The sequence below is a fragment of the Rhodnius prolixus genome, unplaced genomic scaffold (genome assembly GCF_049639745.1).
Source record: "Rhodnius prolixus isolate KJV_2025 unplaced genomic scaffold, Rpr scaffold_9, whole genome shotgun sequence".
In the NCBI taxonomy this organism is placed as follows: Eukaryota; Metazoa; Arthropoda; class Insecta; order Hemiptera; family Reduviidae; genus Rhodnius; species Rhodnius prolixus.
This window is the reverse complement of record NW_027411604.1, coordinates 7,098,652-7,113,225: the sequence shown is the minus strand read 5'-3', so window position 1 is coordinate 7,113,225 and position 14,574 is coordinate 7,098,652. Positions and strand designations below refer to the sequence as shown.

Here is a 14,574-nt window from a genome sequence, read left to right as displayed (position 1 = left end):
CAGCTACATTCGCTTCCCTCACTCTGCATATCTGCATATGGACGCGGGAATAGTTTATTATTTATGCGAAACTTGATTAGTTGAGAAGTGCAATGTTTATGGCTTAATGGCCGCTATGTGTCCCACAGCTTCCACGCATCTGTCTATTTAGAATTTATTACCAGCATGGAACAACTAGATGTATTACAAGGCTTTATTATCCGCCTGATATAAAATTTACAACTATTTCCGTCCTACCCATTTATAGTGGAACCTGTATCTAAATATAAATATATTTTTTATAGCAAGTTTCAAACCGGTATTTATTACATAAATAAATCTTATTCACTGTACTTATTCTCATCAAGGCGCGCCATATTCTGAAGTCATAATAATGATAATAATAGTGTTTTATTAAAGAATTAATGCGAATACTAGAGAAAATGAATAAATAACAACTCTTACACATAAACAAAAGAGTTGCTCCGCAAAATATATAAAAACCAAATGATAAAAACTATAAACTGAAATACTAGCTAACCTGAAAATAAGTAAAAAAAGTAAATTTATTGTATATTCACAAATTATGAGATAAGAACTTAATTCCAAATTTTAAAATAATCATAAAGACTCAAGTAATAAATCAATAATGTTGAATTCATGAATCAAAAAAATGATCTATATTTCAATGCAGCTGCAGTGTATCTACAAAGATTTCCCCACCCGTACCAGTTAAGCGTGGAATTTAGTTTTTAAAAAACTACCCTACAATGTGCGGAATTAAAATCACGACAATGACGTGTATACACGTGTCGAACGCAGGGCAAAACTGCCAAAAGTTTACAATAGTCGTAATAGTCACTGCAAGCTACTTTTTCTGCAATCACTGGGGGGCTTGAGATTACCAGAGTGCATTCTGTGCTCATTCAAAAATCTTGCACCGTCTTCACGTATGCATTGCTCCTAGTTAACTAGAGCAAGAGCTTTTACAAGGAAGAAAAGAGCTTTGAATACTGTGTAAAATGAAATCATGCTCGTACTGAGGTCTGAATCTCTATCTAAGGTAAAAACGATATTGCACAAGGGTTGAGAGCTTCTAGCACAGATCAAACATGTACCAACCACTTACCATTTGGCTGGCTCCCACCAACCCTCCTCCGTATAAAATACTTGGCAGTTCTATTGGTAAGATAAAGAAGACATCCCCACCAAACAATATTCTTATTGTATTTTATTAAAATTTCGAGTTTTTATAGTTAATGGTAATTCTATATTTTTCACAACGAGTATACACGTCGAACGCACCGAAATAGAGATTTGGTTTGACGTGTATACACGTCAAACACGCTTAACTGGTAAAATATTCAATTACTTCTTCCGGCGGCGAGAGATATCTTTTACCTAGCCATCTGGTTCTACGTATATTCTTGAAATATTGGACACAGACGGACAAAATGAACTACATTTTCTATACCATTGGTATTACATAATGAGCATATATGATGATTCTCATTCCTGCTTACGTGTAAATTAAGCTGAAATAACTGGCCTCTCAATTTGAAAATAGTACTGATCAGTGACGTAATTGCGTGCTGACAAATTATTTATACAATTTGTGAAATCTGAACTTATTCAGAATACTAATTAAGTTGTATATTTTGAAGTATTTTTAACTATTTTAATCACTTGATCAACATCTTTTTAGACCCAATTACGAGATTTTCTTTTATTTATTGTGAACGGAAGTACTGCAATTTTTCACGCGAAGATCGTGGGTTCAAATCCAGCTGTTGGCTCTCTATATTTTTTTTTTTTGTAAGAGTTTCTTACAGCACACTGTCCGTTGATGGACAGTAACGAAAGTTTACTGACACAATGAAGACTGACAGTTTACTGGGGAAAAAAATCGTGGGTTAATCTATGACATCAGATGTTGACGCGGCTTAAAGTAAAAAATAAAACAGATTTTTCACGAAAATGGTAATCATTGAAAATTTTCTTTTTAATGAATCGTGAAAGAATATAGAAATAATTTTAAATATATACACCAATTTATTTGAATTCAGCCAATAAACTTGATGTATGTATCTTATTATATTGTAAGAGAACTTACATTATTATCAGTAAAATCTGATTTATTTTTCGTAGAGCTGAATTTATTTTCACCATTTTGACAGCCCTTTCTCCTCCATTCAACTTGGTTGAACTCATAATTCAAGTGTTAGAAATGTGTCAATTACATCTGTCTTGAATATTACTAGATCAGCCAAACTTTCATTCCTTCGTCTGATAGTCAGTCCTATTGACCAGAAAAAAAACCATACTCATTACCATATAGAGAAGGCTTTACCAGGTTAGAGTTAATGGTTAGGTTCGCAGTACTGGATATCTTTGTTTTTTTTTATCCTTCGTAACATGCATATTTATTGTACCCTTGACCGGCTTCGTAATTTCATCCATCATGAAGTCCGAAATCTCTACATCAACCTGATTTATCTGCCTCTGACGATGGACGGAAGTCTTAAACCTGTCAGAATGGATGCAAAATAAACTGGCTTGCTACAAAACGGATATAAAAACTTTTATTCCATTTCTCTGTTCTTTTTCAAATTATTATCTGTGCAGTTTCTTCATTGTTTCTTTGTTGACATGCAGTTTTATCTGTTAACTGGCTTTTCCGTTTATTTAACTGTTCTGTCTGACAGCTTCCATAATCTTTGTACGAGTATTATGCAATTCAGAAAATATTCGCTCTGTCATTCTTCACTGTTCGCTGTAAGATAATTCATTTCTATGATACTTATTTACTTATTTTGTGTACAGAGAGTACAAAATAATATTTAGAACAAAAGGAATGTGGAATGTGAGGTTGCATAAAAGACAAAAGAAAATTTACTTTTGGTTTTCCTCTTATCTCTCTTTCTCTTAAGTTCCTGTCTTTAAGATATCGGCTTGAATTATGTATTGTTTTAAAATGGTCTTTCACAATAGAACAAACTTAAATTTAGTAATTATATTCGCTTCATTGTTGAATATTTAGGAGTTGTTTTGTTCTTCAAGTATTTCAGATTTTTGTTCTACCCTGTAGATTTATTTTTTCCCCTTTCCGCTGAAACAGGAAGTAATCAAAAGTGAATGTAATAATTTTGTTGGTAATTCCAAAAAAAAAAAAAAAAATCTCTTTGGAATCACTTACATTTCTTTTGTTTTGAATTTAAATTTTCTGAAAAATTAGATTAGTTAATCTAAATCGAACATCAACCGACTTTAAACCGTACAGACTAAAATTCTAAGAACAATAGTTAACGCTCCCTTCTAAGTCTCCAATCATACTCTGATCTAAATATTCCTCTCGTCTCTGGAAATAGCCCATTTTTGTTACACAAAACTCCACTCAAATCTATGGACAGTCATTACAACCCTCTGATCCACAACATGTCTACTACAACACTTCCTTCAAATCCACACATCGCAGACTAAAGCGGCAGTGGCAACGCGATCATCTAAACATATAACGCCGGATCTCCTAGGATGGTTGCTGCGTAAGCTTGCCCAACATGGCCAACTAACGACTTCCATCACTTGATGGCCATCGTTCACACCACTCATATCTTTCTGGGAGCACATGCATGTGCGCGTGAATATACTCGCGAACCAGGGTGAACCAGTAAGTATTGTCCATAGGCCTACTGTGTGTAGTACATCTAAAGTGGAGTTCAATGACGTATTGGCCAACTTCATATTTTCCACTGTTCTTGAGTGACGTCACTTTAATTTTTTCCAATAAAAATGTTATTACTCAGAATGTTTTAGTCCGAATTCGATTCTGATGACACGGTTAGAAAGACAGATAAATTTTCTAAAAATTGATACCAATTCGAAGCTCCAAACAGCCTCAGTATTCCTCAATAATAAAACGTGTACACGAGCACTCAACAGTGTTAGTTATCAAGTTGTTTAATTCATTGAAAACTCTTTTAGATGGACCAGTAGTCAATTTTTAAAGTAGATTGTCTTAAAAATACTCACTCAAGAACAGTGGAACAACATATGAAGTTGGCCAATAGGTCATTGAACTCCACTTTAGATGTACTACACACAGTAGGCCTATGGACAATACTTACTGGTTCACCCTATATATGCGTGCATATGTATTTGCGCCATCCCTTATCTCTCATCTCTTTTGCTTATTGTATTGGATACAGTTGCAAAATAAATGAACAAATTAAAAAAAAAAAAAAAAAAAAAATGCTCGTGTTTAACCAGAAGATGTGGAAGAAGTAATCCCCATTGGTGGGTGCACGGACTAGAGTGCTATCATTTCTTTCTGCAAGAGGGAAATGAATTCCAACTGCCGAACTTGTCTGGATCGTCTGAGCGCGTTCCTGCTCACTGTAACCAAATAGAGTAATGGCAATGCATTTGTTACATACCTGGTGACGCTTTTTGAATAATTTATAAAGCGTACCCTTATAAAATGCATGTAATTGCTGCGGACAAGATATAAATAATGCTCATTGCTATGATCTGAACAGGGTGACAGTATTACAAAGATCGAAAATAGTCTTCGAATATCCTACATTCTCCTTTATGGGTCTAGGTAAGTGTGTCTCTGGTGTACATCTGTGTAGTTTGGAATTCAGAATTCAAAGCTCGCGTATTTTATTTTTATTATTGATTTTATATTCTTCGTTTTCAAATTGATTGCGTTTTTGAACGGAAATAAAAGTAAAAGCGGAATATTGATTTGCTAAAAACGCCACCTACCATAATATTCACCAATTTTGATTTTGCTGTGCGTTGCCTAAAACGATTTCTTTAAGTACTACACCCATTTCTTCAGCTAGTTCATCACGCCTGCTTTGGGAACATTTGTTCTTCTCTGCATTGTGATCCTTTATATGAACTATGGAAATTTTTGTTTCTAACCACAATATTTGGTCGAAAGTAGTTGTTGGCTGAGTAACCTCAGTTGGAGTGATGTTGCAACATATTTTGTAACCACAAATAACCGACGCATATATAGAATCTAATCGCCTGAGGACAGCCTGCAGGAAGTGTGTGTTTTTCGGCCAACAAGAGAAACACGACGAAGGTACATTGTTTCCTAGATAATGGCTGTAATTTCCGTTAAATTCATCATGGCTTTTAATCACGAACAAGGTGGAAAATGAAACTAAATTGAAATTTTTTCCGAATTTCATGAACAAATAATAAATGATACTGAAAATTTTACATGACTGAATAGTCTCTCTCTAATTAAATCCCTTCGTTAATCTAATTTTATTGAGGTTTTAATTACATTAATTATAATTTAATTATCTTTCTTCTCTTTTGCTTCTGGTTAGCTGGTTAAAGCCTCTTTTCCTTAAGAACAAACCCAGAAGGAAGGATTAGCTTATCGTGGTTAGTGCATTGGACTCCTACGCGAAGATTTCCAAAGAAATCATTGTTAACGACCAGCATTGCGGCTAAAACCAATTTTTTAACATTAATAAGTTGCATTGCTATTAATTAAAACCTTGAATCAATAACAATTCAACAATAAATCAGGTTAAAATTTGAACGGAACATAAAACGCCCCATGCCCTAAATAAACCGAAGAGTTTTATCAGAATTCTGTAGTCCGTAAACCAATCTGGGTAGAGGTCTGAGTGTAAGGTAAAATTAGAACATGGCGGTTATTGCTGCACAGCCACTGCGATCAAAAGTGGCTTGGTTATAAGATGGAGGGTTTTACTACCAGTTGTTTTTGCGTATTATCGCCTTTGGTTCCCATATGGCCAAAGTGTTATCTCGTAAACTAGCGATTGCAACGGAATCAGTCGGGTTGTTAAGGGATTGTTTCTCTTTTCCAAATGCTCTGCTAGGGCAGGACCTACTCACTACTGGACACCCTTTGAAGATATTTTCTGAACCTGTCGTACATTAGCCTCTCCAAGGCATAAAGGCCAGATCAAGTCGACATGGGTACCCGGTGAGGTGAGCTACTAGCTTTAATATGTAAAAGCTTATAAGATGGACTCGTTGGCCCAAAATAACTGACCTACCACCATCCCATAAGCTCCAAGAAACTATAAAAATGGTGTCCTTCGCTTATCGTTTGCTCCTGACGTTTTTGTTAGGCAGCAGATATCCCAGACTAGAAACCTAATCTCTTAGTGACGCCAGCATAGTTTTCTTGGGCATGTTGGGAGCGGCTACTTCCGTCAAGGTCCTTTAGTGAAGTAATTGCCTATTTTTTCAGGCAGACTTTACGTCCAACTAACTACCAATTAGATGTCGTGGACGGAGGCGACTAGCAAACATACTTTACTGTAAATTTCTCATATTAACCATTAAAGGTGTAGACCGGAGAATATAGCCTAGTCCGCAATACATCTTAGCTTTATAGGTCTCGCCTCTAACCGCTCGGTGTCTGTCCGTGGTGCCTGTCGAGTTCCTTTAGTTTAATGTAATTTTTTATGTAAAAGTTTATTCATATTGGAAGGCATTTAGAGACGTTATTCGCCATATCACTGCAGATATTTTGGTAAAGTACATTGCGCCTTATTCAGATTCACATACTAAATGTTTACCATCTCGTATTCTAGAAGTAAAATATCAAGCCATTCCACTCACCATGTGGATGAGTTTTGTGCGTTTGTATGTCCGTGTGAGATTATTTACTCCCATATAAATAGTGCTCCAGTATTTTTTTGTTTTATTTCTGGATACATAGAACCCTATCTCACTCAGACACTTGCGTACATGAGGATATATTACTATTTCTATTCCACCAAGTGCCCTTTTCTCTTATTTTTACTGCCCTTTTTTTTGTGTGTGTGTGTGTGTGAGTATGTGTGGCCCGTTTGCTGTAAATGGCCTCACACACATATCTATACATGTTGCGGGTCATGAATGAACTGTTGTCCCCAATGTATACATACACATATTCTGTTCGATATTCAGAAATAGTTCTGTATGTACAAATATCTCTTTCTAAGACGCCAGTCGAACTTCTATTCCCCGTTTGGTAACAACTTTTATGCTAATATCCTCACTATATACATATTGCATTGAATACACTTTACATTTATGTATTTCTATCGGTATATTTATTCTTAAAACTCAATTGGCGTTTTTATTACAATAATAATGATTTAAGTTCATGCAAAACAGTTGTTACATTTAACAGGAATTCCAAAAAAGATTAGTTCAGTAGTTCGAATCAAATTGCCGTGTTTTGGATTTTCTCTTCCTTAGTACTTCTTGCAGATCACTGTCCGGTGTAGATCAATGTTTCCTGTACCGAGAGAACACTGTGAAAAATAGCTTCGGACGCCAATAACAAAGATCATGGATCTATCTAATGGTGCCACAATAGCCGAGCGATTGTAGGCAAAACCCGCATAGCTAAGGTGTATTGCGGTACTAGTCTACGCCTTTGGATTTTATTTAATGGTTTTATCTGAGAACTTTGTAGTAAAGTATGTTTGCTAGTCGCTTCCGTCCAAGACGTAAAGATTGCCTTAGAGAGAATAGGCATTATTTTACTTTTCATATAACTTCTTTACAAGAAAAAATCACCAATAAGAAAACAAAAGAAACTTTTAGTATAAATAACGTAAGTGATTTTTAAACACTTTTAAAAGACTTTTTCTCGGAAACTAAGATAGCTAGAAAAAAACTAAAAAATACGTGTTCCCTTAGTTTTTTGTTAGAAATCCAAATTTAATTTGTAAATTTTTTTTCGGTGCTTCCAGAAGCGAGATACAGGCACCAACTTCATTTTTTCAAATGGGAGGGTGCGGTTTTTATTTCAGTAATAGATTCCTCTATTTTTTAAGAAAAATTTACTTAAACGGTTTTTTTCTGTGAGCGATATTTTACGTTATAAATGAAAACATGATTCTTATAAGAAATTTCAAAATGATAATATTATAATGGGTTTTTGATTGAATAAGAAGAAAAGTACTATTTTATTATAAATTTTACTCCTCATTAATATTACAGATCATGCTCGAAATGGTCTCCACCATTAGAGATGCATAGACATGCTCTTTCCTGCCAATTGTCTCTTATTGCCAATGAAATAGATTCGGCTTTAACCGAGTTACAGGCATCTATTGTTCTCTGCTTTAGTTCATCTACAGATGCAATCCCGGCTTGATTCTGGTACACCTAGATTTAGAAATGCTTTTAGGTAACCAGAAATAAGGAAAGAAAGAAAAAAGTTACGGATAATCACCTTGTTTTTCGGGAATCCCCAAAGGAAATAGGTCCATTGGTGTCAAACCGGTGAACGAGGTGGCCACTGAATCGCCCCCCCGTGTCGATATAACATGCCCATCAAATTGCCTATCGAGATATCTCTTTACATGCCTGATGGTGTTATATCCATCACGGGGGCGATTCAGTGGCCACCTCGTTCACCGGACTAGATTTAGATTTTATATTTAAAATGACGGGGCGAGACCCTATCCCCACGGCACCGCAGCCACAAGAGGCTTATTGTGCCTTCCCCTTAAGTCTAATAGGTGAAACCTCCCCTTCTAGAAAGGTCGAGAGCCGGATTAAAACCACTTTTCCCCATTTGAAAAAATGAAGTTGGTGCCTGCATCTCGCACCTGGAAGCTCCGAAAAAAATTTACAAATTAAATTTGGATTTCTAACAAAAAACTAAGGGAACACGTATTTTTTAGTTTTTTTTCTAACTATCTTAGTTTCCGAGAAAAAGTCGTTATCCATATACCTCTTGGGACACCCTGTATAAAATAAACCAAAATGTAATGCGAAAATTACCTTCACTTCGTTCGTATATGCTTTGTTAACAAGAATAAATTTTGGTAATGTTGATCCTCTTTAGCTTAATTTGCAGCCTATAAAGCTGCGGCTTATACAGTTTTAATTTGGTTTTAGCCTAGTTTAACGGGTTCTTTTCAGCTTATTCACAAAGTTTCTAGAGTTCAATTATTGTTAAAGCTAAATTATTTTGCCAGTTACTAATTTTATTAACAAAAAATTTAAATATATTCAGATTAATTCATGTTTTTGCAAGAAATGGCCAATCTGTGTCTGGCTAAAATCATTAATTGAGGGAAGTTGAGGGAAGTTGGCTAATTTCCTTGATTAGGAACTCCACACTGAGTTTTATTTAATTGAAATCCTTCTTCCCCTTCCTGACCATTTTATTGTTAATTGGAGTTGGCTTTCACTTACCACCTACATGACCGTCCCGTTGTCACAACCAATTAGATTGACCATTTTGTTTGTTTTTTTTTTTCAATTAAATTTTACCAACTTTAAAATTTAATGTATTAAATCACGAGATTTACTACCTCGTGTAAATTTTGTTGTATTTTTACACCAGTGCGGTAGGTATATGGAAAACACATGGCAAAATATATTTTTTTTTTTTATAGGATGAAAAATTAATGCCAGTTTTATTATTATTATTATTAAATTTTATTATGCCGAACTTGGGCCTAGGGACTTGGTCATCTTCAGGGCTAATTTACAATAAACTGTAGTCCATGAACAGACAAGACAGAAGACACACCAATCTTTAATGATATAAAATATTACATTGTAAATTACCCCTAAAGATGACCTAGTCCCTAGGTCGAAAGCTCGGCATAATAAATATATCATGACTGAAATGGCAATTATTTTTTCATCCTATGAAACCTAATAAGTCACCAAAAATAATGGACAGTAATTTGTTTTTTATATTATTTTCCAATATAGTCCATTTCCTGGGTATGTATCCCGTACTCCAGGAATGTAGAATCAGATGGCTAGGAGAAAATTATTTATCTTATGAAGAGATGATTAATCATTTGAATGCTGATGAATATACCAGGAGAGCCTAGAGTTACAGATTGTATTTAATTTCGTATTTCAATTTTTAATTTTTCCCATTTTAAACTTTAAGTTTGTGAGAGTCAACTTGTCGGACGGACTACGGTACATGTACTAGTGTTTTTAGGATTATACAGTCGAGCCTCCCATAAAGGACATTCTTTCCCTTCTTACCCGTTCCTGTCTAGTACTAGGGGTTTTTTAAGGTCCGTTCCTATCCTTTCGGACATACCAGACCCCCTGTGCAAGCACAGGGTCGTTTTACAAGAGAAGGATGTCACCACCACGGAGAGGCTGGTGTGCTAGGCTTCTTCGCAGCAGAAGTGTCCCGAAGGCACACCCCCGCTTGGCCTCCAAGGAGGCAGGTTGAGATTACGCCCAACCAACGCGTGAGCCCAGCTCTCACTACCAGATCGTAGAGGAGGCATACTCTACTTTAGCTCTGGTCAGCCGCACCTTCTAGCAACAGCACTTCCATCGTCAAGCGATGGCTGGTACTCATTTCTATGGCGGTGTACCCTTCCGCCCAGATCATGTCCGGGGACAGCGGACCTATTGTTTAACGAACGGCCACTACGAATCCAACCTCAATTGCAAGCAATTGGCTTGGAAACTGGCGCTTGCGCCCGTAGTTCAGTAATTCACTAAATAATAAAATTATCAGTTAGCAGCGTGACTGATCGCACGCCCGATGAACTGTCTACTTATTATCTACTGTTTTGACCCAGTGCCGGAAGGGTCAGGTATACAGTAACCTAGGAACCAAGGACCAATATAATATCAATCCTTGGGGGAAAGGAATAAAGGATGGGTTGTGGAAGGTTATTGGGAATTCCCCAACCTGGAGAGCCAGAAGCTGATTGCATTCCTTACGGAATGGGCGATGGTGGCGCTACTTACCTACGCCTTCCCATAAAGGACACTCTCACTAGCGACCACCTCCATTTACGGACAGTTTTTTGATTTCCACGTTTTACTCCTATACACTTTCTATATAAAAGGCCTTCGCCGTCTCACGGACACTCTACATAACGACCGCGGACCATTGATTTTGGGGAACGGATTAAATGTTTCACCTCCCACCAAAGACCTCCTTATTCTTAAAAGTTCGTTTGACGCGGTGATCAAAATAATTATCCCCTCTCAAGTTTTTGTTTTTTTCTGGTTTTTCCTAAAGTTTTCTATATAAGCTCCATACATCTTGTACCATTTTAATCATTTTTCAATATTCCTTTGGACGAACAATATTATTTTTTCCGATATGTCTCTCAAAGGAAAGTGGTTAACTCTAGAAAAGAAAATAAATGCGTTGGAAGATTTTTATAAAAACCAAATCGGAAATTAAGAAAAACTTGATGCATATCATATAGCTAAATAATTATGCAATTATGTACGTTTTTAAATCTATTAATAATAAACAATTTTTAAATAGGTGTTTGGAAGAAAAACCCATATTTTTTCATTATGAAACTTGCCTACCTCCTTCTAACGGCCACCTCCAAACAGCGGCCACTTTGCTTTCCCCCGCCAGTGTCCGTTATTGAGAGGTTCGACTGTACATCCAAAATTATTGTCAAGTTTCAAAAAATTAACACATCATCATTATTATTATTTTCCAGGCCTATTTATTGTTACTTATGCACATAATTTCGCATATCATATTTGGGTTGCTCTAAAAATACAGTTGTCAAAATAAAATTATCTGGTCCAAATAAATTCAATGTTAAATGTTAAATCAATCAAAATTAAATCTTATTTTTTGTCTGTTGCAGGTGAGTTCTTGGTTTTAATTAGTCTAACCCTAAGTGCGTACCTGTGAATAGTAAGTGCCAATTAATATTAATTATTTTTAATAATATTAATAGTTTAAATTAAACCAGCTTGTACTTCGCTACTACAGGATTCATTATTATTATTTTTATTAGGAGTAATTTTATGATTCAAGTCATTTACGAGTCATTGTGTTTTACACTGGACTTTATTGAACTTATTATGATGTATTAGTCCTAACAATATGAGATTTGATCAGCCTATTTCTCAAAGTTTATTGGGAAACCTGATAAGAGTTAATGGGTTGCCTCAGAGATTGGGGCGAAGTGGTATATTGGGTAGGTTATGATCAGGTAGATCAATGTTACCCCTTTCACCGCGTCTCCCCTCCAAGAATGTCTGTCTGTCCTTTCTACCTCCTACGTTTATTCTAGGATGTCCTTGCGGAGAAGACATTGCTTCCTCTCTCCCAGCAGGAGCAGTAATATCTGACAGCCAGTTCCAGATATTACAAATCCCTTGGAAATTATTATCTCATATATTAGATAAACCCTAACTCCTTCATTTTTCTATACAGTTTTCCATTTCGCTTTTCCCACTGTTTTCTTTTTGGGGTTTTATATGCGGAAAAACTAATAAAAGGGAAAAATATATTGTTATATCTGTTTTAAATGAAAATGTCGTTTTCGCCCATAAGATCTAATACTTTTCAATCTTCCAATACGTTTTTCCAATTTTTGTAGACAAAATTTATATTATAGTAAGGACGTCTGTGCGCACAGTTGAAGAAAATTTTTCAATGAAATTGTAATAATTGCAGGTTTTTCTGAAAAGTGCTCATTTTAGTATATAATATTAAAAAGAAATTAATTTTTTTTATGTACCTACGAGTAAAATTTTAAATTTTGAATAAAATCAGTCGACTTGAAATGGGTCTTTTCTTAATTATAGGTTCTTCGTTTTTTTGTGATTTATTTATTTCAATGATTACTTTTATTTCAAACATTTCTCAAAGAAAAGCTTCCTTTAAGCTCTGTATCGATTTGTACGATTTATCAAGCTTCGATGGTTCATATGACCTTTAATTCTCGCGGAATTTCTTATTCGTACGCATATCCGACACATTTCTTTCTAACTCAAAGTACCTCATGGTATTCAGATGTAAACTAGAACAAGAAAATTGCTTGCAGAAGACGTCTTAATTAAGTTCCACAACAAACCAAGTTACCACATAAATTGAGAGACACGTACATTATTCTTGTTCCTATTTAAGAACTAGAAGAAAAGTAAGCAGCAAGAGTGGCGAGTGTACTATCAAGTAGAATTGCTTAAAAAAATTCTCAACTGGGTTAATTTATTATATTTTGCTAAAATTAATGTAAATAAAAGGCACACCATTTTAGGGAGAAAGAATGTAAAAAGGACTTTACAGAAGAAGAAGTAGTAGGCGGACACTTTAAAGTTTGTTTAATAGTGCCACGAAGCAGGGGAATTTAGTGAACTAGAGGCCCTGGAAGGAGGAGGATTAGCACTTAATCTTGGCGAGTGAAATAAATGAGGCAGCTCAATTTACTGAAATTGTAAATGTGCGCGCAGATAAAGGACCTCGCGCGCTACTATCTTACAGGAAGTACTTTAATTTGACTGCTCTTACTGCCTTTATAAAAAAAAAAAGTCTTCTAACTAACATAATATACATCCTGGGGACAACGCCTACCCCGTTTCTCCATATTTGGAAAATTCTCTTCCAACTTATGGAATCTGCAAACCGAACACTAGCTCATTTCCTCTTTTTCTTTTTTTGGATTAATTCATTCAGGCTCATTGATATAGTAATCTCCTTTTTGGCATCTGCAGTATTTCCCCGGGGGGGGCCTTCCTGGTATCTCTCAAGTTGGTGAGAAATCAACAAATACGAGAGAGAAAGAAAGAGTAAAACGTGAAGTGGTATGGCCACGCACCAGGTTGGAAGAGAACGATTTGGGTCTAGCGATTTTTTGAATACAGTACCTGAAATTACCAAAAAAAGGTTAACCTTCAAGGTTACTTGGCTGATTGTAAGAGGTGGAGAACTTACGGAGAATAAGAATGGGCGATAGCTTCGAGAAGCGATTAGTAGAGCATTTACGACAAAAAAATGATAGAAAAAAATTCGAAACTGATATAATACAACAAAGGGGAAAGGTATTGTTGTTTTAGACCCTTTAAATGAAGATGCAGAATCGAAATGCACTGAACCCCCCAGACACTTCAAATCTTTATCCCATCTCCAGACCGAAATCCTTAGATTTCCTTCGACTTTTCCTTCGATTTTTCCTAAATATTAGATTACAAAGTTTTGTAACCACATAATAAAAAAATCTCAATCTAGATGGCAGCGTCAACAGCCAGTACTGCAATCACCTGTTTATAACCACAAAAGAGTATAAGCTCTCCATTAGATCCTTTGTGGTAAGATTTCCTTCGAGTTTAGCTTAGCCAAAAGTCCTTAAATTCCATTACCAGCTAGTCTTCCAATCACCACTCCAGGTTAAACTACCGAAGCGCCGACGGACACGTCAGCAACTGCATAGTTCTCTAGTGTAACTGACAGATGTACACGGCAATCAAAGTCAATGAGCCAACTTTGATTACTAAAATCTCTTTTATTATAAGTTTTACTTCTTGCATTCCACTGTAAAGTTGTAAAATTCTCAACCAATTTTAAATCCAATTCAACTTTATCGAAACAGATTAAAACTGCTCCAATATAATGAACGGTAATTAAAGACTTCGCCTGCACAAAAATAGGATCAACTAAGTTACATTTCGTTACACTCCATATTAAATCGAAGATATTGACAGCATAAAACTCTTCAGTTAGGGGTTTGGTGGTGACAAGCGATTAATTTATTAAATAAATCTACTAACAGTGCTGATTTTATTGATGAAAATGCCAGATGCCATAAACATCTACATACACACAGCGTATTGGTAGTGCCA

General features: G+C 35.6%; 1 protein-coding gene and 1 long non-coding RNA gene across 13 annotated transcripts in view; one reads left to right on the top strand and one right to left on the bottom strand.

The window, feature by feature from the left end:
• Tpst (tyrosylprotein sulfotransferase) overlaps nt 1-14,574 on the top strand; it is a 332,855-nt gene that overhangs the window by 207,147 nt on the left and 111,134 nt on the right. The window lies entirely within an intron of this gene.
• LOC141454350 (uncharacterized) lies at nt 1,916-9,323 on the bottom strand. The gene is made up of 3 exons (XR_012458646.1): nt 9,181-9,323; nt 2,876-3,088; nt 1,916-2,752 (listed from the first exon to the last, which is right to left on the bottom strand). It is a non-coding gene; the product is annotated as an uncharacterized lncRNA (long non-coding RNA).